Raw genomic sequence first — 14,537 nt, 5'->3', positions numbered from 1 at the left:
GTTAACATGGCTTTATGAAAGGAAAGTTGTGCTTGACAAATCTGTTAACACATTTTTGAGGTTACAATTAGTAAGTTTTTTTATTCATTCATGGGATGTGGGCATCGCTGGCTGGGCCAGCATTTATTGCCTTTCCCCCATTGCCCTTGAGAAGGTGGTGGTGAGCTGCCATCTTGAACTGCTGCAGTCCATGTGGTGTGGGTACAGCCACAGTGCTGTTAGGGAGGGAGTTGCAGGATTTTCACCCAGCAAGAGTGAAGGAACGGCGATATACTTCCAAGTCAGGATGGTATGTAACTTGGAGGGGAACTTCCAGGTGGTGGTGTTCCCATGTATCTGCTGCCCTTGTCCTTCTAGGTGGTAGCGGTCCTGGGTTTGGAAGGTGCTGTCTAAGGAGGCTTGGTGAGTTCCTGCAGTGCATCTTGTGGTTGGTACACACTATCTGCTGCTATTGTGCTTCGGTGGTGGAGGGAGTGAATGTTTGTGGAAGGGGTGCTAATCAAGTGGGCTACTTTGTCCTGGACAGTGTCAAGCTTCTTGAGTGTTGTTGGAGTTGCACTCATTCAGCCAAGTGGAGAGTATTCCATCACACTCCTGACTTGTGCCTTCTGGATCGTGAACAGGCTTTGGGGAGTCAGGAGGTGAGTTACATGCCAAAGGATTCCCAGCCTCTGACCTGCTCTTGTAGCCACTGTATTTATATGGCTCGTCCAGTTTAGTTTCTGGTCAATGGTAACCCCCAGGATGTTGATAATGGGTGATTCAGTGATGGTAATGCCATCACTGAACATTAAGGAATGATGGTTAGATTTTCTCTTGTTGAAGATGGTCATTTCCTGACACTTGTGTGGCATAAATGCTACTTGCCACTTGTCAGCCCAAGCCTGGATATTGTCTCAGTCTTACTGTATTTGGACACGGACTGCTTCAGTATCTCAGAAGCCGCAAATGGTGCTGAACATTGTGTAATCGTCAGTGAGCATCCCCAGTTCTGATCTTATGATGGAAGGAGCGTCATTGATGAAGCAGCTGAAGATGGTTGGGCCAAGTACAACAGGGGCTGCACACATAGATCATTAACATACTGCACACAGGGACCCTGCTGGATAAGGGAGAACTAGTAGGTGTAGTGTATTTGGATTTTCCGAAAGTATTACACAAAATTCAGACATTTGGGATTGAGGGGTAATATATTAGCATGAATTGAGTATTGGTTAATGGGCAGAATGCAGAGACTGGAAATAAACAGGACATTTTTGGGATGACAGGTTATAACCAGTGGGGTATGGCAAGGATTAGGACTTGGGTTTCCACCAATAACTTGGATGATGGGGCTGGATGCAATGTATCCAAGTTTGCTAATGATACAAAGTTAAGTGGGAAATTAAGCTGTGAGGAGAACTCAAAGAGGCTACAGAGGGATATAGGTGTTTGGGCAAGAGCTTGGTAGATGGAGTACAATGACCTGGATTTTCACCAAGTCACGATGACTCAGGGGCCCTCTAAAAATGGCGGGTGGGTCCTGATTCTGGGATTCCCAACTCCATTCTTGGGCTGTCTGGTTTTTGGGTATGCCTTTAAAGGGGATGGCTGGTTCCTGTCAAAATCCCAGGCCTTTTAAAAGGTAAGTTCAAAAGGTTCTCCTCATGCTCCCTGTGCCAAGCTCTGTCCTTCCACCCACCCCTATGGCCCCTCATTCCCCATACCAAGCCATGGCACTTCCATGACCCACTATACACTGTATTTATTCAATGAACCCTATACTGACAGTAGGATGTTTAAAAAAAACTTTAAGAAAGTAATTCATTCATAACTTTCTACTACGTTGAAAAAAAATAATTTCACTACAAGCCAATAAAAGTGTCAATCACCCAGACCTTTTAAAGTATCAATATCAAAAACCACAAACCCTTGAAACCACTTAACTTTGTATAAATAAACATTGTGAAATTGACAGCAGAGATCAAAGAGCTTGAGCTGTCAATCCAGGAATGTTTTCTCTGGGACACAGCTCTCAGCCAAGCATACTTATTTTTCAACAGAGCAGAAAGCTATTAATGAATTACTTATTTTACAGCATTTTTTAAAAACACTCTACTGTCATTATAGCATCCAATGGTTCTATACAGTCTATAGTGAAGCAATGGACATGGAAGTGTCATAGCTTGGCATGGGAGGGCATGAGAGGCCTCAGGGGTGGGTGGGAGATCTGAGCTAGGCATAGGGAGTATAAGGGGTCAGAGTCAGTGGGTGGAAGGGCAGAGCAGAACAAAAGAGGCCTGAGGTGCCTTGGGGGGGGCATGAGGTGGCATGAATGGGGCATTGGGAGTGTTAGGAGGGATGAGGGGAAGGCCTTTGTGTTTTTATTTTAAATGGGACAATGTCCCATTGCACCGAGGTGAGTCTTTTAAGCAGCCTGTCTCAGCACTCAGCAGTCCCTGTGGCTGGCACCATTGCAGGCACTTTCTCCCAAGGTGGGTAGGCTGAGACGGGCATTTTCCCGACTCCTGCTACCCATCCCAAGGATGAAAGTCCAGGCCCTTGTGATGAAGTGTGAAGTTATTCACTTTGGTTGGAAAAGTAAAAAAGCAGAATATTTTTTGAATGGCGAGAGACTGGAAGGTGTTTGTATTTAGAGGGATCTGGGTGTCCTTATACATGAATCACAGAAAGTCAACATGCAGGTACAGCAAGTGATTAGGAAAGTAAATGGTATGTTAACCTTTATTACAAAGGGATTGGAGCATAAGAGTAAAGAGGTCTTACCGCATTTATATAGGGTCTTGGTGAGGCCATACCTATGTACAGTTTTGGTCTGCTTACCTAAGAAAATATATACTTGCCTTGATGGATAAGACAATTGCCTTATATTCTCTGGAGTTTAGAAGAATGAGAGGTGATCTAATTCAAACATCAATACATTTTTAAAGAGTTTGATAAGTTAGATACTGAGAGAATGGCTAAGAAACCTAGAACTTGGGGACACATGCCTGGATAAGGGATTGGCCATTTAGGATTGAGATGAGTAGAAATTTCTTCACACAAAATGTTGTGAGTCTTTAGAATTTTCTACACCAGAGGGCTGTGAATGCTCAGTCATTAAGTACATTAAACACACTGATTAAAAGGTTTCTGGATACTGAGGGAACTAAGCATTCCGGGGATTGTGAGGAAAAGTGGAGTTGAGGGAAAAGATCAGCCATGATTCAATACAAATGATGGAGCACACTTGAAGGGCCGAATGGCGTCCTCCTACTTGATTTCATAGCTTTTTTGTTCTTACCACAGTCCCATCCTCCTAGTGTTGGTCAGAATGTCAATTGGGTAAGATGTCAGTCAGGTGTATAAGACTCCATGGCACTAATGGAAGATGATCAGGGGATCAATATCCCAGCCAATATTTACCCCTTGAACCAGCACCACTAAAAACAGATTATATGGGCCAGAAATGCACCTCTGTTGGACGGGCTGGCCAGGAGCAGGTAGGGGCGGGCGCAGAGCCGATTGCTGTCCATGATCGGCTGTGCACCGCCATTTTACATGGGTGGGCCAGTTAAGGCCTGCCCAGCATGACACACGGCCCATAGCGCTGAGTGCTCGCTGTGCGGTCAGGGAGAGGATGGAGAGTCAGGACCTGCACTCTTTCACGCATGTGTGCGAAAGAGTGCAGCAATCTTCCTGGGGCATGGAGCTGCCTCAGGGAGATTAAATAAATATTGAAATTTTTTAATAAAGCAAGAGAAAAATTATTTACGCATGTCCCTCATGTGACAGTGTCACACGAGCTGAGACAAGATTGACAATTTAGCAAAGTTTATTTATTGATTTTTCTAAACCTTCAGGAAACCTCATCCCGCTGGTGGATGAGGTTTCCTGAAAAATGCGAAGGCCACCTGGGATCTTTGCCTGCCCGCCAACCTTAAGGTTGGATGGGCAGTGCTGTTAATTATATAAATTACTTTCCTAATGGCCTTAACAGGCCTTTGACAGTTCGGCAGGCGCTCAGCCGCCTCTGGCGCATGCCCGCCTAACAAACAATCTAAATGATGTGTGATGACATTGGGACAAACGCCCGATGTCACTGTGCATCATTTTGGGGATATGCATCGACGTGTCAGACACGGCCCCTCGCCCCCACACCAGCGGCAACATTCTAGCCATGTTCAGTATCACATTGCTATTGCTGGGAATTTGCTGTGTGCTGCATTTCCTACATTACAACAGTGTCTACACATCAAAAGTAGTTTATACGCTGCAAAGTGATTTGGGATGCCCTGAGGTCATAAAAGGTCCTATAGAAATTGTTTGATCCATATGACAGGTGCGAAAACTGTTCCTAGTCTACGACAATAATCGAATTGCTGATGGCAGAATGCAATGAGACCTGGGGCGGAATTTTCCCAAATTTGCACCAAGTGTGGTAGCAGGCAGGTAAAATGGCGTGCTGCCCGCTGACATTGATGGCGGGTTTTCATACTGTATCGTCCCGAACTTGCCTCATTATTTATGCACTCCCAGGAAACACACCATTTCCATGGTGGGTGAACTCCTCATTCACCCGCCCGCCATCACCCCACCGCTGCATCAGCTGGCCGCCAGGTTTAAAGGCCAGCCGCAAGCGCAGTGCTCATTGTGTCCAGTTCCTCACTGCTGTCCGGGAGACATGGCCCTCAAAGATAAGAAGACTGCAGCCCACTAGTTTAATGACACGTCCCTGGAGCGACTGCTGGATGCTGTGGAGGCCTGCAGGGATGTCCTATACCCCCACTCAGGCTGCAGGATGGGCAGTGACGTGACCAATCCAGCTTGGGAGGCGGTGGCAGTGGTGGACAGTGCCAACGCCCTTCAGAAGAGGACAGCCACCCAGTGCCACAAGAGGATGAATGATCTCCTCCATTCTGCCAGGGTAAGTCACTCTTCTCATCACTCAACTCACACACTCAAAAACCCATCACACATCCACAGGGCCCTCACTCACTGCCAGTGCAAGAGACATCACCATTCACTCTCTCACCGTCACTGTCACTGTCCTCATCCCGTCCATGGGGCCACTCACCACCCACACAAGCCACACATACTTATCATCTGGCCTGGCAGGCATCCTGCTTACACTCTCCATCTCTATCCATGCAGGACAAGCTGGCACACAACAAGAGGCAGAGGTCACAGATCAGTAGCGGACTGCCTGAAATCAAGGTTCTCACAGACTTTGAAAACAGAGCCATCCAGCTGGCCAGCGAGGATCTGGACCATTCCTGCTCTGAAGGTGAGGTCGGTGCTGCTCTACCAAGTGAGGAATCAGCAGTGCAACATCCATCAGACAACCATTCTGTGAGTGATGTGTCCTGTTTCACAGGCCACTGCCATACACTAATTATCTCCCCTTGCTTTCACAGGAACATCTGCCAAACAGCCAAATGAGTCCATGACCCAGGGCCTCTAATCAAGCCCTGAAGAAACCTCTGAAGAGGAATCTGAAGGCACCCTGAAGTCCTATCACAGCGCTCACCCACACCCTCCACCAGTGCAGAGACACACACCTCGGTGGGACCTAGCTTTAGAGTAGCCTCAGGATTACAATCTGGTGAGTATATCGCACCATCTGATCCACAGCAGGCGGAGGCAGGGACTTCCCAGGTCCCCGGCACTCGGAGGATTGTTGGAAGCCAGAACATGGCTGAGTCCAAGTCTGATGAGGAGCCCTGGACTCGGTCATGTCACAGTTGCTGGAGCTGCAAAGGCAAGCTCGGGAACATCAGGAAGGGATGTCCGCTGCACTCCTCAGATTGCAAGGCATGTTAGAGGAGTCCGTCCATCTTCAAGCTGAGGTGATTGTGCTGGCATTGCAATTCACTGAGGTCAACACTGGTAGGGTGGAAGCCGCCATGGAGACCTTGGTCCAGGTCATCACTCCTGCACTGCTACGCGGGCTGAACTCCATTGCTGATGCTATTGTTGGCCTCCAACAGTGATGCAAGAGGGGTACCCACCCATAAGGAGGAGGTTCAGCAGGTGCACACTCCGAGCCCATCCATCTCAGTGATTCCGAGTGTGTCCGGCCCATCTTAAGGTGGATAAGTCCCCAGAGCCAGATGGGATCTATCCCAGAGTTCTGAGGGAGGCAAGGGAGGAGATTGCTGGGACCTTGACAGAAATCTTTGTTTCCTCATTGGCTACAGGTGAGGTCCCAGAAGACTGGAGAATGGCCAATGTTGTTCCATTGTTTAAGAAGGGTAGCAGGGATAATCCAGGAAATTACAGGCTGGTGAGCCTTACGTCAGTGGTAGGGAAATTATTGGAGAAGATTCTTCGTGACAGGATACATTACCATTTGGAAGCAAATGAGTGTTTTAGTGAGAGGCAGCATGGTTTTGTGAAGGGGAGGTCGTGACTCACTAACTTGATCGAGTTTTTTTGAGGAAGTGACAAAGATGATTGACGATGGAAGGGCAGTGGATGTGACAGTGGCTCCCTTTCAGTAAGGTCTTTGACATGGCAGACTGGTACAGAAGGTAAAATTGCACGGGATTAGAGGTGAGCTGGCAAGATGGATACAGAATTGGCTTGGTCATAGAAGACAGAAGGTAACAGTGGAAGGGTGTTTTTCTGAATGGAGAGCTGTGACTAGTGGAGTTCCGCAGGGATCAGTGCTGGGACCTTTACTGTTTGTAGTATACCTAAATGATTTGGAGGAAAATGTAACTGGGCTAATTAGTAAGACAACACTAAGGTTGGAGGAGTTGCAGATAGTGAAGAGGTTTGTCAAAGGATACAACGGGATATAGATCGGTTGGAGACTTGGGCGGAGAAATGGCAGATGGAGTTTAATCTGGACAAATGCGAGGTAATGCATTTTGGAAGGTCTAATACAGGCAGGAATTATACAGTAAATGGCAGAACCCTTAAGTGCATTGACGGGCAGAGGGATCTGGGTGTACAGGTCCACAGGTCACTGAAAGTGGCAACGCAGGTGGATAAGGTAGTCAGGAGGGCATATGGCATGCTTGCCTTCATTGGCAGGGTATTGAGTATAAAAGTGGGAAGTCATGCTGCAGCTGTATAGAACCTTGGTTAGGCCACACTTGGAATATTGCATGCAATTCTGGTCACCACATTACCAGAAGGATATGGAGGCGTTGGAGAGGGTGCAAAGGAGGTTTACCAGGATGCTGCCTGATCTGGAGGTTATTAGCTATGATGAGAGGTTGGAGAAACTCAGATTGTTCTCACTAGAGCGACGGAGATTGAGGAGCGACTTGAGAGAAGTTTATAAAATTATGAGTGGCATGGACAGAGTAGATAGTCAGAAGCTTTTTCCCAGCGTGGAAGAGTCAATTACTAGGAAACATAGATTTAAGGTGAGAGGAGAAAACTATAGAGGAGATGTGCGGGGCAAGTTTTTTACGCAGAGGGTAGTGAGTGTCTGGAATTCGCTGCCAGAGGAGGTGGTGGAAGCAGGTACGATAGTGGAGTTTAAGAGGCAGCTTGACAAATACATGAATAGGATGGGAATAGAGAGATACGGACCCCGGAAGTGCAAAATATTTTAGTTGACAGGCAATATGATCAGCGCAGGCTTGGAGGGCCGAAGGGTCTGTTCCTGTGCTGTACTTTTCTTTGTTCTTTTTTCTTTGTTCATCTGAATTCCCTCCTCCTGTGGGCTCCGCAGCTCCAGCTCCACAGGCCAAGGAGGGAGCCACTGTCACACAGCATGACCCCGAAAGCAGGCCGGGGCCCTCTAAGTCTCAGCCCTCCAGGGGACGCCCGCCAAAGTCATCATAGACAGGGCATCACAGGCTGCCTCCACCTCCACTGTGGATGTCCAGGGAGCACCAAGACGTAGCGGCAGGGTTAGGACAGTCAAGGAGAATTAGATACACAGCCTGGGCATGGGTGTTAATCACTTGTACATACTGTTCATTATTTTCAATAAACTCCCAAGAATGTCTCCCTGCCTATGGCTCCTTGTTCTGATCAGCACTGTTCGTGTCACTCAGAAACCTTTCTGTACAAGATAAAGGCAGGTGTCTCAGTCCAGGGCCTCTTCCCTGTGCTCTGTGCGACCTTCAGACCAAAGTGATGGCCAACCTCATACTCCCTGGAAACATTACTGATGCCTGCACCTCGATGGTGCTGGTCATTGCTGCCAGAATGTCATGGGCAGGCGCCACAGAGTTCTCTCATACTCTCTGTGGGCTGTCAGGACCTTTAAGGAGGGGCTGGCCCCCATCACACCAGCATCTGCGACCAGTGATGCTGTGCTCCAGCTCCTGAAGGGCTCACGTGCTGAAGGCAGACACAGCATCAGATGCTTCTAAAGTTTCATGACTGCGTCTCTATGATATGACCCTGATCATGGAGCACGAGCCAGATGGAATCCAGACATTCTCAAAGGTTGTATGAAGATCTATGGAGCGTCCTCACTGCATGTCATCATCATCCTCTTGCAATCGACTATTAGGGCCTCCACTGCATCTCCATGACAGGAGCATTCACACAGAGGGTATTCGCACTGCCATAAGCAAGACTGGAGTCAAACGCTCACAACTGCGATATGAGGAACGATGGGGTCACCTCACTTCATGTCGTCATCATCGTCCACAAATCTGGTAGCTATGAGGGCCTCCCAAGTGTGCCTGCTTCGTCTAGCCAGTGTGCGAGCCTCAACCCCATCATTGTCGCCTCTGAGGACCTCCTCACCCTCATCCCCCTCACCGTCCTCCTCATCGGAGGAGATGTGCAGCTCCTCCTCAGCCAGCTCCTCTCCCTGTTGGAGCGCCAGGTTGTAAAGGGCACAGCAGATGCTGACAATGAGTGACACCCTCTGTGGGCTGTATTGCAGGGCTCCACAAGGGCAGTCCAGGCACCGGAACCACATCTTCAGCATCCCGATGATCTGCTCTACCAGGTTGTGAGTTGCAACATGAGCTTCATTATAGCATCGCTCTGCTGCAGCCTGAGGCAGCTGCACTGGTGTCATCAGCCACGGCCTCTGTGGGTAGCCCTTGTCCCCAAGGAGCCATCCCTGCAGCCTCTGTGGACCCTGGAAGACTCCAGGGATCTGTGACCAACTGGGGAAGTAGGCATCGTGCACACTCCCTGGAAACCGTGTGCACACCTGCAGGATGTGTTTCTGGTGGTCGCACACTAGCTGCATATTCAGTGAGTGGAAGCCGTTGCGGTTGATGTAGTTCACCGTGTGTTGCGATGGAGATCTGAGCACCACATGAGTGCAGTCGATCGTACCCTGACCTGTGAGAAACCCAAGATCTGGGTGAATCCAATCGCTGTTACATCCTGGCTCTCCTGGTCCCGGGCAAAATGCACAAAGTTGTCCCTCGCAGAGATGGCATCCGTGGCCTCATGGATGCATTTGTGGGTGGAGGCTTGAGAGATCCCACAGAGGTCACCTGCAGAACCCTGAAAGGAGCCACTGGTGTAGAAATTGAGCTCTGTGGTCACTTTCACAGCCACTGGCAGTGGATGTCCTCCATGTCCCCGTGTTGCCAAGTCCTGCAGCAAGTGGCAGATGTGAGCGACCAGTTCCGTAGACATGCATAGCCTTCGGCAACACTGGTTCTCGGTCATCTGCAGGAATGAAAGGCGGCGTCTATAGACCCCGGGTGTCACTAGGCACTGACCAGTAACGGCTCACTGTGGCTCTTGGGCGGTGTGTGTGGGAGCCCCAGCTGCCCCTTCTTCCTGAGGTCGCTGCTTCTGCCTCTGCACAGCTAGGAGCCTCAGTCACTCTCTCCTCCGTCTTCTTTCTGCTCTGTAGGCCATCAGGCGTACAGCTAGTTCACCAGGCTCCATGATCCTGATGTATTCCTCCTGCAGGATGAAAGAGAGAGACACATGGTTAGCATGGGTGTACTAAGAATCTGTCCTGGTTAAGTGTGATGGCCCTTTAATGCTTCCCAGAGAGTGCTGGCCACCACTTGGATGGTCGGAGATTAATGCGCTGCATGGTTGCCCTGTTAGCTTGAACCATGGGGGAGACTGGTCCAAACCGGGTTGCTGACATTGCAAGGGGCTGTGAGCGCCTCCAGCAGTGACTGCTCCATGGCCAGTGTTAACAAGGAGATTGTACAACCTGTGGAGTCCAACTGTTCCACAGTCCAATAAAGTGCTCATGAATTTGCAGCCTGTACCAGGGCAGGGAAGCTCAGGAGAGCTTGGTGGTGCTTTGATGCTTCTGTGTTGCTTGAGGGGGCAGATAACCTAGGAGCCCAACCCCAATCACATCACTGTGGCTGTGCCTGAGCTGCCTCAGTTGCAGAGGAATGGTCACTTTCGACAGGTTTCCCTAATGCGTGGCCACTTCCCAACCCACCCTACCCCTAACCACCCCACCCCCAATCCTGAATGCTTGTGCGCTATATTCAACGGCAGGGCTGGCCTTGCAACACACACCACCCCCACTCCCCCACCCCTACCAGTTGCCTCAGAGGCAGGGCTGCCCTTAACCACTGCCCACCACCCTTCCCCCGCCATCCGTCACCTCAACGGCAGGGCTGCACCTGCCCCCCACTCCCCTTCACAAGTCACCTCCCGAGGCAGGGCAGCACTGAACCCTGACCTGCAAAGCAACAGGCGACCCTAGCGAGTTCTGTAGGATGTTGCTGTTCACTCACCTCCAGTTCCCCCAAAGTGAAGCCGCCAAGTACCCGTCGGCTCTGTGCTGTTGTGAAACACCTCAGTATGCTTTCCCACCGACATGGATGGATGATCCAGCCGGGGTACAAGAGCCTGGCAGGATGGCCTGATAATTATGTGCTGATGTATCACAATGAGGTCCCCGATGACCGATGGTGGAAACACAGCCCCGCTGTCGGTGGGCCGAGTGGACATTCGCGATCTGCCTTCCTGCCATCGTGAAACCAATCGTGCTAGATTGTCCGCTCATGTCACCTATCACACCCGCTGCCAGCGGGCACGGAAAATTCAGCCGCTGATGTGCAGTATGAACTGAAAGATGGTTCAGGAACTGCAGGGACTTAGTGATGTCTGGTGGGGCATTACCCACACCCCCACCCCCCCGACCGCTCTCCTCCTCCCTCCTGTCTGAGGGAGGTGCCCAGCCAATTGGGTGGAAAGCTTGGTGAAATTGATAGAAAATAACAATGGCTGTCTGCAAGATTTATTTGGACTGTGAGTGATTAGAGCAAGTAGGAGCGAGTGTTATAGATTGGTCATTGAGCTGTGAGTAGGAAATCTGATCTAAACATAACAATCCTTGGAAGACTACATTTATTTTGGACCCTTAGTGGGCCAGCCCCAAAGTAAGGTTGTTTTCTAAAAAATGACAAATACAACTTTTTGTTTCCCAAGTAAAAGGTCCTGAGTAAAAGGTCCTTGGCAAAAGCAGCTGCACGGACACATTTCTTACAAGAGCTCTCTACAGCAATGCAACACTGCAATAAACTTTAGTGCCAATGTTCCTAAAAAGCATAAACAGAACTGTAATGTTAGTAAACAATAACCATTGAAGACTGACTTCTGGGCTAGTTTGCTCAGCCCAGGACCCTTTCAATACAGTGAGAAAGTGAGGGAACATGTGAAGGTGCCTCAAAATGGAGGCACTTCCAAAAGATTTCATCAGCATTAATAAAAATGAAGGCCCAGAGACATTAGGGCCTTCAGTGTGTTGGGGGTGGGGAGGGATGTCCTCTACAAGAGTGTTTCTGGCTGTGGCTGTGCCTATTTCAGCCTTGCGACATGGAAAGCAGTCTCCGGCGTTCCTCTGGACCACCTACCATAAGGTGCCTTTGATACATTGCCAGGTTCCTGACACAATGCAGGGCTGGTGACGTTCCATTGCATTGCTGTGCACAATTAACCTTGACTGGATACCTGCCACATGAGCCTGACTTCCACAAAATCTTCTGATATGTCTCAGTCCCATTTTCCACACCCACTCTGTCTCCAAATCCAACTGCAAGATTCTGCCCGTATTTTAGGCTGATACTCCAGTGCGGTGCTTGAGGGCATGTAACACTGACAGAGGGACCATCTTTTACAGGAGATAGTAAACCAATGCACCATATGCAGAATGCTAGTCATCTCATGGCACTATTGCAAGAACAGTGGGAGGTACTGCCAACATCCAGCTGTCAGTCTGGTGGTCATCTCATTTTCCATGCTGGGATCTGTGGCTGGAGCAACTGGCTGCTGCATTTGTCTACATAACAGCAGTGAGTACATTTCAAACATGGTGATGTTATTGTCAGATAAATACAAGTTCTCTCTCACTCCCCTTTTAAATGGATTAAAAGTATTCAGTGCATCTACTACTCCATCACTTTTACTCATTGCAGCCTTGTGACTATGTCTGTTTATCTTTCAGGCTTCAGTTCCAACACCATTAGCTTTTCTTACCCTAGCGCTGTGTGACAGAATCTCAGAATTTTAATGGCACAGAAGGAGGCCATTCAGCCCATCGTGCTTGCACCGGCTCTCCAAATGAGCATTATGACCTAGTGCCATTGCCCTGCCTTTTCCCCATACCCTTGCACAGCACATTGATTCTATTCAAATAATCATCTAATGCCCTCTTGAATGTGTCGATTCAACCTGCCTCCACTACACTTCCAGGCAGTGCATTCCTGACCCAAACCACTCACTGTGTGAAAAAGTTTTGTCTCACGTCACATTTGCTTCTTTTGCAAATCACTTTAAATCTGTGCCCTCTCATTCTTGAACCTTAAATGAGTGGAAACAGCTTCTCCCTATCTACTCTGCCCAGCCCCCTCATGATTTTGAACATCTCTATCAAATCTCCTCTTAGCCTTTTTCTCTCCAAGGACAATAGTCTCAATCTCTCCATACTATCCTTATAGCTTTTTTTAAATTCATTCACAGGTTGTGGGTATCACTGGCTGGGCCAGCATTTATTGCCCATCCCTAGTTGCCCTTGAGAAGGAGGTGGTGAGCTGCCTTCTTGAACTGCTGCAGTCCATGTGGTGTAAGTGCACCCACAGTGCTGTTAGGGAGGGAGTTCCCGGATTTTGACCCAGTGACAGTGAAGGAACGGTGATATAGCGGTGACATAGTTCCAGATCAGGATGGAGAGTGACTTGGAGGGGAGCTTCCAGATGGTGGTGTTCCCATGCTTCTGCTGCCCTTGTCCTTCTAGCTGGTAGTGCTCGTGGGTTTGGAAGGTGCTGTCTAAGGAGGCTTGGAGAGTTCCTGCAGTGCATCTTGTAGATGGTACACACTATCTGCTGTTACTGTGCATCAATGGTGGAGGGAGTGAATGTTTGTGGATGTGGTGCTAATCAAGCGGGTTGCTTTGTCCTGGGTGGTGTCAAGCTTCTTGAGCATTGTTGGAGCTGCATTCATCCAGGCAAGTGAGGAGTATTCCATCACACTCCTGACCTGTGCTTTGTAGATGGTGGACAGGCTTTGGGGAGTCAGGAGGCGAGTTATTCATCGTATGATTCCTAGCCTCTGACCTGTTCTTGCAGGCACAATGTTTATATGGCTAGTCCAGTTCAGTTTCTGGCGAAGTTCAGCTGAATTTTCTCATCCCGGAACCATTCTTGTGAACCTCTCCTGCACTCTCTCCAATGTGTTCATCGTATTGTTTGAAAAAGACTTGTGCTCTCAGGCAGGATGCCCCTTTCTTCAATAGGAGATACTCCTTGGAACTGTTTGAGTCAGTGAGCTCTGGACTGTGTCTATGCACAGGAAGTGAAATCAATTTCTGGTTTCTGCTGGCAAAGTCCACCGTTAGTTTACAGGAATGTTATAACATATGTGACCTGTTCCTTGTTTTTAAATCACGTTGCTTTCAGTTATGGGAATTCTGTGCTTATTCCCAGTAATGCACAGTTCACCTACTATGCAGCTAGCTTTCTAGTTACAACTGACAGACACAGTTTGTTCCTGTAAACTAACGGTTTGGTATAATTTGGTAAGAGCGATCATTGTATTATAAGGCTTAAATTAGCAATGGAAAAGTGCGAGGAACAGTCTAAATTCTAAAATGGAAGAAGGCCATCGACCTGAAACATTAACTCTGGCCCAGATTTTCACTCCCAGATTGAGTGCACAGAGATGTGGTAACCAAGCTGAAGCAGCATTGGGTCAAGGTGTCCCTGTTGTCTCTGCCTCCCTGGAGGTTACCGAGGTCTGCCTCACCGTGCTCCTCTTCTGACTCACTACAGGACTCATCCTCTGTGGCCTGTGGAGCCGCGTTAACATCTTCTTCCTCCAGTGGGTCCCCCCTTGTCAGTGCCAGATTGTGGAGAGCACAGCATGCAACCACTATCAGAGACACCAGCTCTGAAGGGTATTGTGGTGCTCCCCCGAACGGTCCAGACATCGGAAGCAAGTCTTCAGAAGACCTATGGTTCTCTCTATCACCACCCTTGTGGAGGCATGACTCCTGTTGTACCCTTGCTCTGCCTCTGTTCTTGGATAGCAGAGATGTGTCATAAGCCACTTTTTCAATGGATAGCTGTTGTCACCCAGCAGTCATCCATCCAGTCGGGCTGGAGCCATGAACAGCCTCGGCACCTGGGAATGTCTGAGGA

This window comes from Carcharodon carcharias, chromosome 19 (genome assembly GCF_017639515.1).
Source record: "Carcharodon carcharias isolate sCarCar2 chromosome 19, sCarCar2.pri, whole genome shotgun sequence".
In the NCBI taxonomy this organism is placed as follows: domain Eukaryota; kingdom Metazoa; phylum Chordata; class Chondrichthyes; order Lamniformes; family Lamnidae; genus Carcharodon; species Carcharodon carcharias.
This window is presented reverse-complemented; position numbering follows the sequence as displayed.